General features: G+C 45.3%; 1 pseudogene across 1 annotated transcript; it reads left to right on the forward strand.

The window, feature by feature from the left end:
* The first annotated feature begins 6,344 nt into the window (after positions 1-6,344).
* On the forward strand, positions 6,345-10,649 carry LOC126937356 (lysine--tRNA ligase-like; annotated as a pseudogene). Its single transcript, XR_007719704.1, has 2 exons — positions 6,345-9,547; positions 9,852-10,649. The product of XR_007719704.1 is annotated as a lysine--tRNA ligase-like (transcript).
* The last annotated feature ends 3,734 nt before the right edge of the window (positions 10,650-14,383 follow it).

Consider the following 14,383-nt stretch of genomic DNA (forward strand, 5'->3'; position numbering starts at 1 on the left):
CGTGTGTGTGCGTGCGTGTGTGGGTGCGTGTGTGCATGTGCATGTGTGTGGGTGCCTGTGTCTGTGCGTGTGTGGGTGCCCTGCAGCCCACAGTGGGGTTGAAGGGGTCACATGTAGAAGGGGCTCAAACAGCTACAGTGATTTAGGAGATTTATGAGACTCCAGCCACCCTCAGTCATCTCAGAGAGGGGGTGGGATAGGATGAGACTGGCGAACTATTCCTTCTGCTGCCTCCTGAATGGCTGGTGAGGAGTGACTCCTTTGGAGAGCCGAGTGAAATTCTGGCGTTTGGATGCTCAGCACACGTTTTCCGCGCAGTGTGTCATGTGAACACTTGGTTGTTTCTGTGCAATGCTCTGTACATTGTACATTTCTACACACATATCTACAGTGTGCCTTGTTACAAAACTATATGTGTTCTACAAGACATTCCACATTCCCTTGCTAAGGGATCTTCAAAGGGAATTTTGAGGTAATTTTCCCCTTTGGCACTGAGTTTAGGATGGATCCTTGTGTCAGATGGGATACCCCTTAAAAAGTCTTTAATTCTTTGCTGTTGACAAAGCACATTTACAACCTTTAGCCTACTTGACTCCCCAAGCAATCCCAGAGGGGTAGGAGAAGGCAGAGTTTCCATGTTACATAGATTAGGTAGCATCAGCCACCAGCCTTAGGGGCCTCATCTAGGTTGCTTGTCTTTGCTAATTATCAAGTGTAAAATAAGTTGACAATTTTTTTTTTTTTAAGATGGAGTCTCACTCTGTCGCCCAGGCTGGAGTGCAGTGGTGTGATCTCGGCTCACTGCAAACTCCGCCTCCCAGGTTCATGCCATTCTCCTGCCTCAGCCTCCCGAGTAGCTGGGACTACAGGCGCCCGCCACCACACTTGGCTAATTTTTTTGTAATTTTAGTAGGGACGGGTTTCACCATGTTAGCCAGGATGGTCTCCATCTCCTGACCTCGTGATCCACCCGCCTCGGCCTCCCAAAGTGCTGGGATTACAGGCGTGAGGCACCACATCCAGTGTCCTAAGTTGACAATTTATTTGGAAGAAGTCAAAAGTATTCATGAGACTTCATAATTCTGCTGTTAACTTGAAACTCTGAAGCCAACTCCCAAAGCAGAGATGTGGCTCTGAAAGAGGCTCTGGAAGAGGGTCTCCTAGCTCTGAATCAGGTCCCCCACGGTGGGGCAGGGTCACTCTGAGATCCTCTACCCTCAGCCAGCCGTCTGGGCCACTCCTCTCTTCCTTGCAGCTTGCACTTCTGCTGAGATCAATGACATTGCTTGGGACAGGCTAGGTCAAGCCCCTGAAGTGCAATTACGTATTCCTCTTTAGACTATGCCTTTAAGAATTGGTTTAGTTTTTCACAAATTTGCTACGGTTCTGCCTCATCTTCAGCAGTCACCTCCAGGGTATTCATTTAGAGCCTGCCCCTGAGCTGAGTAAGGAAGGGGAGGAAGCAGAAGCAGCAGGCAGGGGGCATGGCACCTCTTTGATCCCCTCCGTCTAGAAATGTTCTCAGCTCTGAGTCCCGTAGTGGGGCTTACTTTGTTTGTGGAGGTCCTTGTAATATTATCAATAGCTACCAGTGGTTTAATGTCATCCAGGTGTCAGGCACTACTCCAGGCATCTTATGTGCATCACCCTATTTAATTCTCACGGCAGTCCTATGAGGCAGGCGGTGTGGCAACATGGGAAAAGCTCTGACCTTAGACTCAGAAGGACCTTGTCTTCTAATCACAGTGCTGTCCCTTCCTGGCAAGTTACTTACCGCCTTCTGAGCTTCCTTACCCATAAAACCGTACTATGTAGGCTGGGTGTGGTAGCTCACACCTGTAATCCCAGCACTTTGGGAGGCTGAGGCGGGCAAATCACTTGAGGCCAGGAGTTAGAGACCAGCCTGGCCAGTATGGCGAAACCTGTCTCTACTAAAAATACAAAAAATTAGCCAGGCATGGTGGCATGTGCCTGTAGTCCCAGCTGCTTGGGAGGCTGAGGCAGGAGAATCACTTGAACCCGGGAGGCAGAGGTTGCAGTGAGCTGAGATTGTACCACTGCACTCCAGCCTGGGTGACAAAGTAAGACCCTGTCTGGAAAAAAAAAAAATACTATCTAAGGCAAAGGGTGGTGGTTGTGTGAGGATTCCATGAAATAACAACATGCATTTACTAAATCACGACCAGACCATCCTAGTACTACCATCACTTCTGTTCTACACACACCAAGGTGTCTGTGCAACTGACTTTTAATACTTGCTTCACACATTCACAATGTCATCAGCCTGGGTAGGGCAGGTCTCTAGTGCATAGGGCTAGAAAAGGAAGGAAAGAAAGTTTCACTGACTTTTCTTTTCTCAGTCAGATGTGCCTAAGTGATGAAGAGCCAATGTGCAGGATATTCAAGCTCTTTGGGGACCACAGTTCTCGCCAGGTAGCCAAGATTGCTGATGCGTACACAGAGAGAAAAGCTTTGCTGAGGACATTCAGCAGGTGCTGCAGAGATCTGAGAGCACAGCCCAGGAAACTGAGGTATGGCTTGAATGGTTCCTCTCTTGTCCCTGCATTAACAGGAAGACAATGTTTGGTTCTGGATTCAACAGTTTTCTCTTCAGAGCACTAGGCCAACAAAGGTCGTGTATAAATGCAAGGGAGAAATCATACATTGCATTCTCTAGAGACAGGTTCCCCTTGAGTCTGTCCTGAAACATGCCAAGTTTTGAAATGTGCACCTTAAGAATTGGGTCAGTCCTGATTACTTTCAGGACTTCAAAAAGTAAACAGTTACTAGCCAATTAATTTGCCTTCCCTGAGTTCAGGAGATGGAGCTAAGAGTCGAGGGAGACCACAGCAGTTAGAGTACATAGGACAGAGTTCAGAGAGGAGATGGTTACACAAAGAGAGATCCTGCAGACCTGTTGAGGGTCTTCCTTGACTACTTAGCAGTGAACTGATCAGCATATGTCTGTGAAGACACTACCCAAGGTTAGACAAGAAAACAAAAATACTGAGGGAAGAGCACCTGATGCTTGCACAGGACAAGGAACAATGCCTATTTCCACAAGACCGGAAAAACTCATACATCGTGGAACAATGGGAAGAGTACTCAGAAGGTCTTGCCTCCGAGTAGTCGGGAATGATTAGCCCTAGATGAACCACTGCTGTGGATCCACCTAAAAAACAACGAAAGCAAGACCAGAAAGGATCAAACTCTTTCCAAGTAGCTCCACTGCATCCCATAACAAAATTGACCATTTATAGGAATACAAAAATATCCAGCTCCCAACCAAGTAAAATTCAAAATGTCTGGCATCCAATCAAAGATTACCAGGCAGGCAAAGAAGCAGGAAAACATCGTCTATAATGAGGACAATAATCACACAATCAAAATCAAATCAGAACTGAGACAGATGTTAGAATTAATAGATGAAGACACTAAAAGTTATAATAATTATATTCCATATTTCAGAACGTTACAGACAGAAAATATAAAAATAGGCTGGAGTGCAGTGGCAGGATCTCGGCTCACTGCAAGCTCAGCCTCCTGGGTTCACACCATTCTCCTGCCTCAGCCTCCTGAGTAGCTGAGACTACAGGCCCCCACCACCACACCCGGCTAATTTTTTGTATTTTTAGTAGAGATGGGGTTTCACCGTGTTAGCCAGGATGGTCTCTATCTCCTGACCTCACGATCCACGCACCTCTGCCTCCCAAAGTGCTGGGATTATAGGCGTGAGCCACTGGCCTGGTCAAAAATTTTTTTAATTTAAAAAGAATTTCCTTATGGGAAAATTATGAGGGAGGTGTGTAGCTGTTTTATCTTTGTAGCTATCTTATTTATGAATAAAATGGGAGGCAGGTTGCCTGACACAGCTCACTGCTTGACTTTTCCCTTTGGCTTAGTGATTTTGTGCCCCAAGATTTATCTTCCTTTCACAAGAGGTATACATTGTTCATGTGCAGGAAGACTCAACATTGTTGAGCTGTCGGTGCTCCCCAAATTGTTCTATAGCTTTAATCCAATTATTAATCCAATTGTTATTAATCTCAGCAAACTTTTTTTTTAGTTAACAAGGCAATTCCAAAGCTTAGATGGAAAGGCAAGGATTCTAGAGTAGCCAAAACAATTTTGAAAAAGAACAAAGTTGAAGCGCTAACACTACCTGATTTGAAGAACTATTATAGCTGGGTATGGTGGCTCTCGCCTATAATCCCAGCACTTTGGGAGGCTGAGACTAGAGGATCGCTTAAAGCCAGGAGTTCAAGACCAGCCTGGGCAAAAAAGCAAGACCCTGTCTCTACAAAAAATTAAAATAAAATTAGCCAGGTGAGGTGGCATGTACCTGTAGTCCCAGCCATCCATTTGGGAGGCTAAGGCAGGAGGGCTGCTTGACCCTAGGAGTATGAGGCTGCAGCAAGCTATGATTGTACCACTGCTCTCCAGCCTGAGCCACAGAGTGAGACCTCTCTGAAAAAAAGATTTTTAATAAAAAACAAAAATCAGAAAGTATTATTATAAAGCTATAACCATCAAAACAAAATAATATTGGCATAAGGATACACAAATGGAACAGTGGAAAATAATAAAGAGTTGGGAAATAAACCCACAAATCTGAGCTCTTACAAGGCTACAGAAGCAATGCAGTGGAGGAAGGATGGCCTTTTCAGTGAATATCCATATACCAAAACATTTTTTTTTAAAAAAAAAAAAAAGGAAAGAAAGGTAGAAAGGAAGGAAGAAAACAAAGAAAAAAGGAACCGGCATTGATCCTTAACACTATATGTAATAGATCTCTTAATAGATTATAAACTTACATACAACATCTAAAACTATAAAACTTACAGAAAAAAAGGAGAAAAATATTTGCAAAGCACATACCTGATAAAAGGTAAAGAATATAAAGAACTCTCAAAACTCGACAATAAGAAAACAAACAACTGAAAAAAATTGAGCAAAGTATTTGCATACTTCACCAAAGAAGCTACACAGATGAAAAAAATAAACATATGCAAAGGTTGTCTTAAGGAAATGCAAATAAAACCAGGAGATAGCACTACACCCCTCTTACAAAGGATAAAGCATACCAAGTGTTGATGAGGATGTGGAGGAACTGGAACTCATACACTGCTGTCAGAAATGGTATAGACACTTTGAGACAGTCTGGCAAATTTTTAAAAAGTTAAATATGTGATCCAGTCATTCCATTCCTAGGTTTCAAAGCATGTGAGAATAGGAAATGGACATGCATACAGAGACTTGTGCACAAATGTTCAAAGTAACTTTTTAAACTAATAGGCGTGAACTGGAGACAACCCAGATGTACAGATGAATGGAGAAACAAATTGATATACACAAGAACCCATGAATGGAACCGAAAATTGCTGAGTGAAAGAAGCCAGACAAAAAAGAGCAAGATTCTGTTCATATAAAATTTTAGAAAATGCAAACTCATATACAATTAGAGAAAGAAGGTCAGTGATTGCTTGGAGAGGCAAGGTCAGGAGTGGGTAGAAGGAAGGCGTGAGGAAACTTTTGGGAGTGATAGATATGTTCGTGATCTTGCTTGTGATGACGGTTTCCAAATACCAAAGAAGTTTCAAAACTTATCAAATTATACACTTCTTGGTACATAAATTACACTCAATAAAGCTATTTTATTTTATTTATTTATTTATTTGTTTGTTTGTTTGTTTGTTTTTCCCCGAGATGGAGACTTGCTCTGTCGCCCAGGCTGGAGTACAGTGGCGCAATCTCGGCTCACTGCAACCTCTGCCTCCTGGGTTCAAGCGATTCTCCTGCCTCGGCCTCTGACTGGCTGGGATTGCAGGCGTGGGCCACCATGCCAGGCTAACTTTTGTATTCTTAGTAGAGATGGGATTTCCCCATGTTGGCCAGGTTGGTCTCGAACTCTTGACCTCGTGATCCACCTGCCTCTGCCTCCCAAAGTGCTGAGATTACAGGCATGAGCCACCGTACCCGACAATAAAGCTATTTTAAAGATTTAAAGGATATTGAAAAACTGAGCTTACTGAACTCTAGTATGCATATGGCATTATCAGAAAACAAAATGCATACTTTCCTCATTCATTTATTTATTTGTCTGCATCTCTTGGATGTCTGTCAGGTGCTAGGCCCTGTGATGGTGACTGGGTGTACAAGAGAAAGCAAGACAAAGTTCCAGCTCAGTGAATTTTATTTCCCCAGTTGTTTACAAATGCTTTGATTTGACCTTTAGATAAATTTGTCAACCATTAGTATCTTGGTTCTACTGAAGGAGTAAGAACACTTTAAACTGAAATTCTTTTTTCTTTCTTTTTTTTTTTTAGTTGAGATGGAGTCTCGCTCTGTCACCCAGGCTGGAGTGCTGTGGCACGATGTCGGCTCACTGCAACCTCCGCCTCCTGGGTTCAAGCAGTCCTCTCGCCTCGACCTGCCAAGGAGCTGGGATTACAGTCGCACATCACCACATCCAGCTAATTTTTGTATTTTTAGTAGAGACGGGGTTTCACTGTGTTGGTCAGGCTGGTCTTGAACTCCTGACCTCAAGTGATCTGCCCACCTCAGCCTCCCAAAGTGCTGGCATTACAGGCGTGAGCCACCCCACCTGGCCCCATTTTAAGCTGAAATTCAGTGGCGGTGAAGAGCTAAATTAATACTTTTGAGAAATGCCCCTGCAATGGTACACTCTGAATTGGAGGGCTCTGTTCTGGACCCTAACGATCCAGCTTAATGGTACACTCTGAATTGGAGGGCTCTGTTCTGGACCCTAACGATCCAGCTTAATGGTACACTCTGAATTGGAGGGCTCTGTTCTGGACTCTAACGATGCAGCTTAATGGTACACTCTGAATTGGAGGGCTCTGTTCTGGACCCTAACGATCCAGCTTAATGGCTCACTGGGGGGTACTGAGGAAAACCATAACTCTATGTGCTGGGAATCCAAGTGTATTTTAAATGAGAAGCAGGGCTGGGGGAGATAAACAAGCTTATTCTTGTGTGAACTTCTCCATGGGAGTTGTCCTATTCGAAAACAAGTGTACTGTACCATTTATTCCTTATCATAAAAACCGAAATTTGAATGACTCATTCAAGCTAACAAATAAGGTGGAATCTATGTTAAATCTTTTTCATATTTGTGGCTCTGTTCTCAATAGAAAGCCCTAAAATATTTATCAGAAAATAGATCATTTCACTTATCAGAAAATAGACCCTTTTACAAGTATAAAATAATCCACAACTTGTAGCATTTTAATATTCCTATATAGAACAGAACTGTAAGTTTTCTTGGAAGCTGAAGTACAACCAAACTAGTGTTAAAAATTCAAAAGAAATGTTTTAAATCTTAAAGGACCCAACTGGGTGAAGGATACAAATAAATCAAGAGTCTTCTCTTTATTAACTTCTTTCCTTTCTTGACCCCATGTGCCAACATCTCAGGAAACACTCACTTCCAGTTACTCTGCATAGAGTAGTCTGTGTTTAGTAACTATTTTCTGGACTCGAGGGAAATAAAATGGCCACAACCTCCGGGAGATCTACCCTTCCTGTCTTTCCCAACTTCTACAGCTCACTTGGCCACTTCTTAATGTTCATCTTCCTCTATCACATCTACAAATCTTGGTGTGCCCCACTGCTCAGCCCTCAGGCCTGTGTCTACATTCTCTCCAAAAATAATCTCAAGTCCCTTCCTTTAAAAATCCTCTGTGCTGATGACTCCCACAGCTAGATCTCCAACTCAGATCCCTGTCTTGATCCCAGTCCCACAAAACTGCCTCCTTGAAGTCCCCATAGGGGCCGGGCATGGTAGCTCATGCCTGTAATCTCAGCCCTTTGGCAGGTAGATGCAGGCAGATCGCTTGGGCCTAAGAGTTCCAGACCAGCCTGGGCAACATGGCAAAACCCCATCACTACAAAAAACACAAAAATTATCCAGTCTTAGTGGTGTGAGCCTGTAGTCCCAGCTACTCGGGATGCTGAGGTGGGAGGATCATTTGATCTAGAAAGGTCGAGGCTGCAGTAAGCTGTGATGGCACCTGCACTCTAGCCTGGGTGACAAAGTGAGACAGAGAAAAGAAAGGAAAGGAAAAGAAAGGAAAGAGAAGGAAAGGAGAGGAGAGGAGAGGAAAGGAAAGGAAAAGAAGAAAAGAAAGAAGAGAGAGAGAGAGAGAGAAATCTTGACGGGATGCCCTCAAGCATCTCAACCATAACATGCACAAAAGAGAATTCTCAATTCCTTGCTACCCACCCCAAAATTCCTCCTCCTAACCTGCTGGACTCCAGGTACCATGGCTCCCCAGGGATCGGAATGACTGGGGCTATCACCGCAGCACCCCTCCTTATGAATTGCATCTGTTACCGGCAGCAAATCTGAGTGGGTCTGCAGCAACCTGAATTCTTGCCTCCTCAGCAAACAGAATTTGACGGAGGGGAATAAGGTAGAGGGAGAGACTGAGGCAAGTTTTAGAGCAGGAGTGACAGTTTATTAAAAAGCTTTAGAGCAGGACTGAAAGAAATAAAGTATATTTGGACCTGGAAATTAACGTACTATCCTCATCACTTCTGGGTCGGGCCCTCTGGGAAGATGGCAGCAGTGCAGGGAGCCGAGGTGAAAGTGGATGGTAGCGAGCCAAAACTGAGCAACAAAGTCTCTGTTGCCCCAGCTGGAGTGCAGTGGTGGTGGTAACCATTAGTTCCAGGGTGTTCTGCCATGTTGACACAAGCTGCTGTAAGGCTTGTTAGGGGGTCCCTGCGCAAAACCTCCTGGGTAGAGTTGGGTCGCAGGGAACTGCGACTGGGTCAACTTGCTCCTTTCACAGCGCCTCACAAGGATAAGCCATTTTCTGATCAAAGAAGTGAGCTGAAGAGACGCCTGAAAGCCAATAAGAAAGTAGCAGAGAAGGAAGCCAAGCGGAAAGAGCTCAGTGAGAAACAGCTAAGCCAAGCCACCACTGCTGCCACCAAGCACACCACTGACAATGGTGTGGGTCCTGAGGAAGAGAGCCTGGACCCAAATCAATACAACAAAATTCACCGTCAAGCAATTCATCAACTGAAGGTCAATGGGGAAGATCCATCCCCACACAAGTTCCATGTAGACATCTCACTGACTTCATCCCAGAATATAGTCACCTACAGCCTGGGGATCACCTGACTGACATCACCTTAAAGGTGGCAGGTAGGATCCATACCAAAAGAACTTCTGGAGGAAAGCTCATCTTCTATGAGAGGGGGTGAAACTGCACGTCATGGCCAATTCCAGAAATTATAAATCAGAAGAAGAATTTATTCATAATAACAAACTGTGTCAGGGAGACATAACTGGAGTTCAGGGAGTCCTGCGAAAACCAAGAAAGGTGAGCTGAGCATCATTCCGCATGAGATCACACTGCTGTCTCCCTGTTTGCAGATGTTACCACATCTTCACTTTGGCCTCAAAGATAAGGAAACAAGGTATCACCAGAGATATGTGGACTTGATCCTGAATATTTTGTGAGGCAGAAATTTATCATCTACTCTAAGAGCATCACATATATAAGAAGTTTCTTGGCCGGGCACAGTGGCTCAAGCCTGTAATCCCAGCACTTTGGGAGGCCGAGACGGGCGGATCACGAGGTCAGGAGATCGAGACCATCCTGGCTAACATGGTGAAACCCCGTCTCTACTAAAATACAAAAAAAATTAGCCGGGTGAGGTGGCGGGCGTCTGTACTCCCAGCTACTCAGGAGGCTGAGGCAGGAGTATGGTGTGAACCCGGGAGGCGGGGCTTGCAGTGAGCTGAGATCCGGCCACTGCACTCCAGCCTGGGCAACAGAGCCAGACTCCGTCTCAAAAAAAAAAAAGAAGTTTCTTGAATGAGCTGGGATTCCTAGAGATTGAAACTCCCATGATGAACATCATCCCAGAGGGAGTTGTGGCCCAGCCTTTCATCACTTATCACAACAAACTGGACATGAATTTATATATGAGAATTGCTCCAGAACTCTACCATGCTTGTGGTTGGTGGCATCGACCAGGTTTATGAAATTGGACGCCAGTTCCGGAATGAGGGGATTGATTGATTTGACACACAATCCTGAGTTCACCACCTGTGAGTTCTACATGGCCCATGCAGACTATCACGATCTCATGGAAGTCATGGAGAAGATGGTTTCAGGGATGGTGAAGCATATTACAGGCAGTTACAAGGTCACCTACCCCCAGGTGGCCCAGAGGGCCAAGTCTATGATATTGACTTCACCCCATCCTTCCAGAGAATCAACATGTTCATAGATGAAAACTTCTGTACTGCCCTGGAATACGGGCTGCCCCCCACAGCTGGCTGGGACATGGGCATTGACCAAGTCGCCATGTTTCTCATGGACTCCAACAACATCAAGGAAGTACTTCTGTTTCCTGCCATGAAACCCGAAGACAAGAAGGAGAATGTAGCAACCACTGATATGCTGGAAAGCACAACAGTTGGCACTTCTGTCTAGAAAATAATAATTGCAAGTTGTATAACTCAGGCGTCTTTGCATTTCTGCAAAAGATCAAGGTCTGCAAGGGAATTCTTGTGTGTCGCTTTCCATTTGACTACCGCGGTTCAGTTCAGTCATCAGAAAAGAGACAAAGAATTAAACATTTCTTTTTAATCCTTGTTACCAAATAAACCATTTGTCTCTTCTCAAAAAAAAAAAAAAAGAAAGAAAGTACATTTGGAAGAGGGCCAGCGGGAAACTTCAGAGTGCATTGTTTGACCTTTGACCGGGGGTTTTCTACATTGGCATGCTTCCGGGCAGTTGCGTCCCTTCTCCCCTGATTCTTCCAGTGGGGTGGGCTGTCCCCATGTGCAGTGGCCCGCCAGCACTTAAGAGGAGCTGCATGCACAGTGCGTTTACTGGAGTTGTGAGCATGCTCACTTGAGGCATTCTTCCTGTCCTGGTCGAGTGTTCCTAGACAGTCATATAACAGTTACACTCCACCATTTTACCCCTTAGTGCGCATGCTTGAGCCCACTCCCCCAACTCCTGAGTTTTTGTTTGTTTGTTTGTTTTTTGTTTTTTTCTCTTTTTTTTGACACGGAGTCTCACCCTGTCACCCAGGCTGGAATGCAATGACACCATCTTGGCTCACTGCAACCTCCGCCTTTCAGGTTCAAACAATTCTCCTGCCTCAGCCTCCCCAGTAGCTGGGATTATAGGTGCCTGCCACCACACCCAGCTAATTTTTGTATTTTCAGTAGAGACAGGGTTTCACCATGTTGGCCAGGCTGGTCTCAAACTCCTGACCTCAGGTGATCCGCCCGCCTCAGCCTCCCAAAGTGCTGGGATTACAGGCATAAGCCACTGTGCCTGGCCAGGATCCCTTTCTTAGAAGGCAGAAAACTGAGATCCAAGTCTACCCAGCTAGCAAGAACCAAGGTTCTCCTGGGTCTGTGTGGCTCCACTGGTGTGCTTTCCTCTACTTTTTGCTGCCCCATCTGGAAAGACCTGATCACCGGGTGATACTGGTACTGGGTTTTATTTATTTTACTTATTTTTGAGAGAGGGTCCTGCTGTGTCACCCAGGCTGAAGTGCAGTGGCACAATCACGGCTCACTGCAGCCTTGACCTCCTGGGCTCAAGGGATCCTCCCATCTCAGCCTCCAGAATAGCTGGGACTACAGGCATGTACCACCATGCTCAGCTAATTTTTGCATATTTTGCAGAGATGGGGTTGTGCCATGTTGCCCAGGCTGGCCTCAAACCCCTGAGCTCAAGCAATCCACCTGCCTTGGGTCTCAAAGTATTGGGATTACAGGTGTGAGCCGCTGTGCCCAGCTTGGTGCTGGGCTTCAGGGGTGAACTGAAGACCACCAGTTCTAGAGTATGAGATCTTGACTTTTTCTAGAAATGTTAGAATGGTTGTATCTTAGATTTCATTTATTCCCCTCTAAATTATTCAGGTGATTTCTTCCATGTGGCTATTCTTTCAACAATGGTCTGCATTTGGCTGTAGCAGAAGTCCATGAGCAGTGGCTTTAAATAATTAGGGGTTCTATTTTTTTACTTTAATGAAATGTCTCAAGGTAGGAAGTCAAGGCTGGCTGGCTTGGGAGCCATGATGCTCCAGCCCTTTTCTCTCAGCTATTTGGTATGTGCTCTTGTCAGCAAGTAGTCACAGGATGACTGTTGCATATAGGCATCCTGTCCGTGATCCCGGCAAGGAGAAAGGGAAGGATCAAGACTGGTCCCGGGGGCACCTACCCACTTTTAAGCAGCTTCCCAGAAGCCCACCTGACTGGATTCTACTTCTGCTTCCATTGCACACCTGGTTACTCCCAATGTCAAGAGAAGCAGGAAATGAATGTCGTATTTTTAGCTGCCCACATTGGTTTCTCCAAAAAATCAGAGTTCTTTGGGTAGGAAAGAGGTGAAAAACGGGTAGTGGTCTGGCAACCAGCAGTGTCTGCCAGGTCTGGGGCCTCCCTGACTCAGGGTGGAAGCCCGGGCAGAGCAGAGCCTGTGGGCTGGAGGGCCTCCCTGCAGGGCTTGCCTAAGTGTGTGTTAGTGCTCCCTTGGCAGGACACACAGAGGCTCATCAGACCTGCCCACCAGTGCCACCAGCAGAAGGACCATGATCGAAACCATCGGAAACTGCCTGATCAGCGGCATCCACAGCTGCAGCTGCATGGTTACCTTGAAGCAGGAGCTGGAGCTGGAGCATGGCTCCGAGTTGGAGAGGATGCAATGGGTGGCCCGGGACCTCACAGCCCCCCACCAGCTCTGCCATCAGATGCTGAGGCTCCTGCAGCAGCACCCGAATGCGGTACAGTTTCTGCAAGAAAGGACAAAAAGCTCAGGATAGAGATGAAGAGGCTCATGCATGACGGCATGGTCCCCCAGGTCCCTGAAAAGGACAACGTGTCTATCGGGCACTATTTTCAAGAGCTCATTAAAGGAATAGATACTGCTGGCTTGGTCCTGCCTGAGTTAGCCCAGGCGTTGGCCACCGCGGCCAGGCTGCCCCAGGCCTGCAGGATGGGCGGGGCCGTGCAGAGCGAACTGTTGGAACAAACGCTCCAGGAGATTTTATGCAAGTCAGAGTTGGGCTTGCTGCCAAAACCGAACAAAGAGGCAAAGCTTCGTGGGGACCCATGTTATTCCTCCTCCACTTCCTCCACTGGTGTGTTCTCCACACAAGGAAGTGGGTTTAGGTCTAGGGAATCAACAGTGTAAAGTCGTATTTTGGCCTCAAAATGTCAAAAACTTTCATCATTTTGTCTGTAATTTGAAAGTTGCTAGACTTCACTTCTTAAAAAGAAAAAAAAGAAACTTTCCACATTGTGATCTCTCTCTTGATTTGGGTTATTCTGCTGCTAATTAATCATCCAGAGTTTTTTTTGTTTTGTTTTGTTTTTGTTTTTTTCATTTTTAATGGAAACCTGCTTTAAAAGCTTGTTGCTGAAAGCTAACATAGGAGGACTTTAACTAGTGGGAGATGCTGGGCTTAGCTGGGCTGGAGGTGGTGCAGGAGGTAAGTTCTTGGCACAACTGAACAGAACAGCATTGTGCTCTGATGACTTACTATGCAATTCCAGCTCAATTGAGCTTCAAATACTAGACATTACAATGGCAATGACTCCACACAAATGAAGCCTTTGGTTAGCCCTTGTCCATGGATTTTGTTCTTTTTCCATCACAACAGTCCTAACTGCAGTTTATTCAATGCTTACCATAGACTACTATGCACCCTTCGTATTAACGCGTTAATTTAATTCTCAAAATAACTAAAAGAGCTGAGAATTATTATCTCCACCTTATAGGTAGACACTCAGGGTCAAAAAATGTAAATAACTGATTTAGGATCACACATTTACTTAAACAGTGAGCCGTAAAACAAATCCAAGTCCATCTGGGTGACGCCTAGTTTCTTGTGGGATATTCCCAAGTTTCTGAAAGCAGTACTGATTTGGAAATATCACCTTAAAGAACACTGCTGGCCTGGGGCGGTGGCTCACACCTGTATAATCTCAGCACTTTGGGAGGCCAACGCAGGAGGATCACTTGAGGCCAGGAGTTTGAGATCAGTCTGGTCAACATAGGGAGACCTTGTCTCTACCAAAAAAAAAAAAAATTCTTTTTTTAAATGGTCAAACGTGGTGTCCCCCACCTGTAGTTCCAGCTACTTGGGATGTTGAGGTGAGAGGATCGCTTTAGCCTAGGAGTTCGAAGCTGCAGTGAGCTATGATCGTGCCACTGCACTCCAGCCTGAGTGATAGAGTGACATCCTATCTTTAAAAAGAAACCACTATTACAATTCTCCAGGAGTTCACTCACTCCTCTTTCCAGTCCACTAGTTTTTATTAAACATTTATCTTAACATTCAGTGTTGATGAAATACTTTCTGCATACCTATTTATGCA

This window comes from Macaca thibetana, chromosome 15 (assembly GCF_024542745.1).
Source record: "Macaca thibetana thibetana isolate TM-01 chromosome 15, ASM2454274v1, whole genome shotgun sequence".
NCBI classification, from domain to species: domain Eukaryota; kingdom Metazoa; phylum Chordata; class Mammalia; order Primates; family Cercopithecidae; genus Macaca; species Macaca thibetana.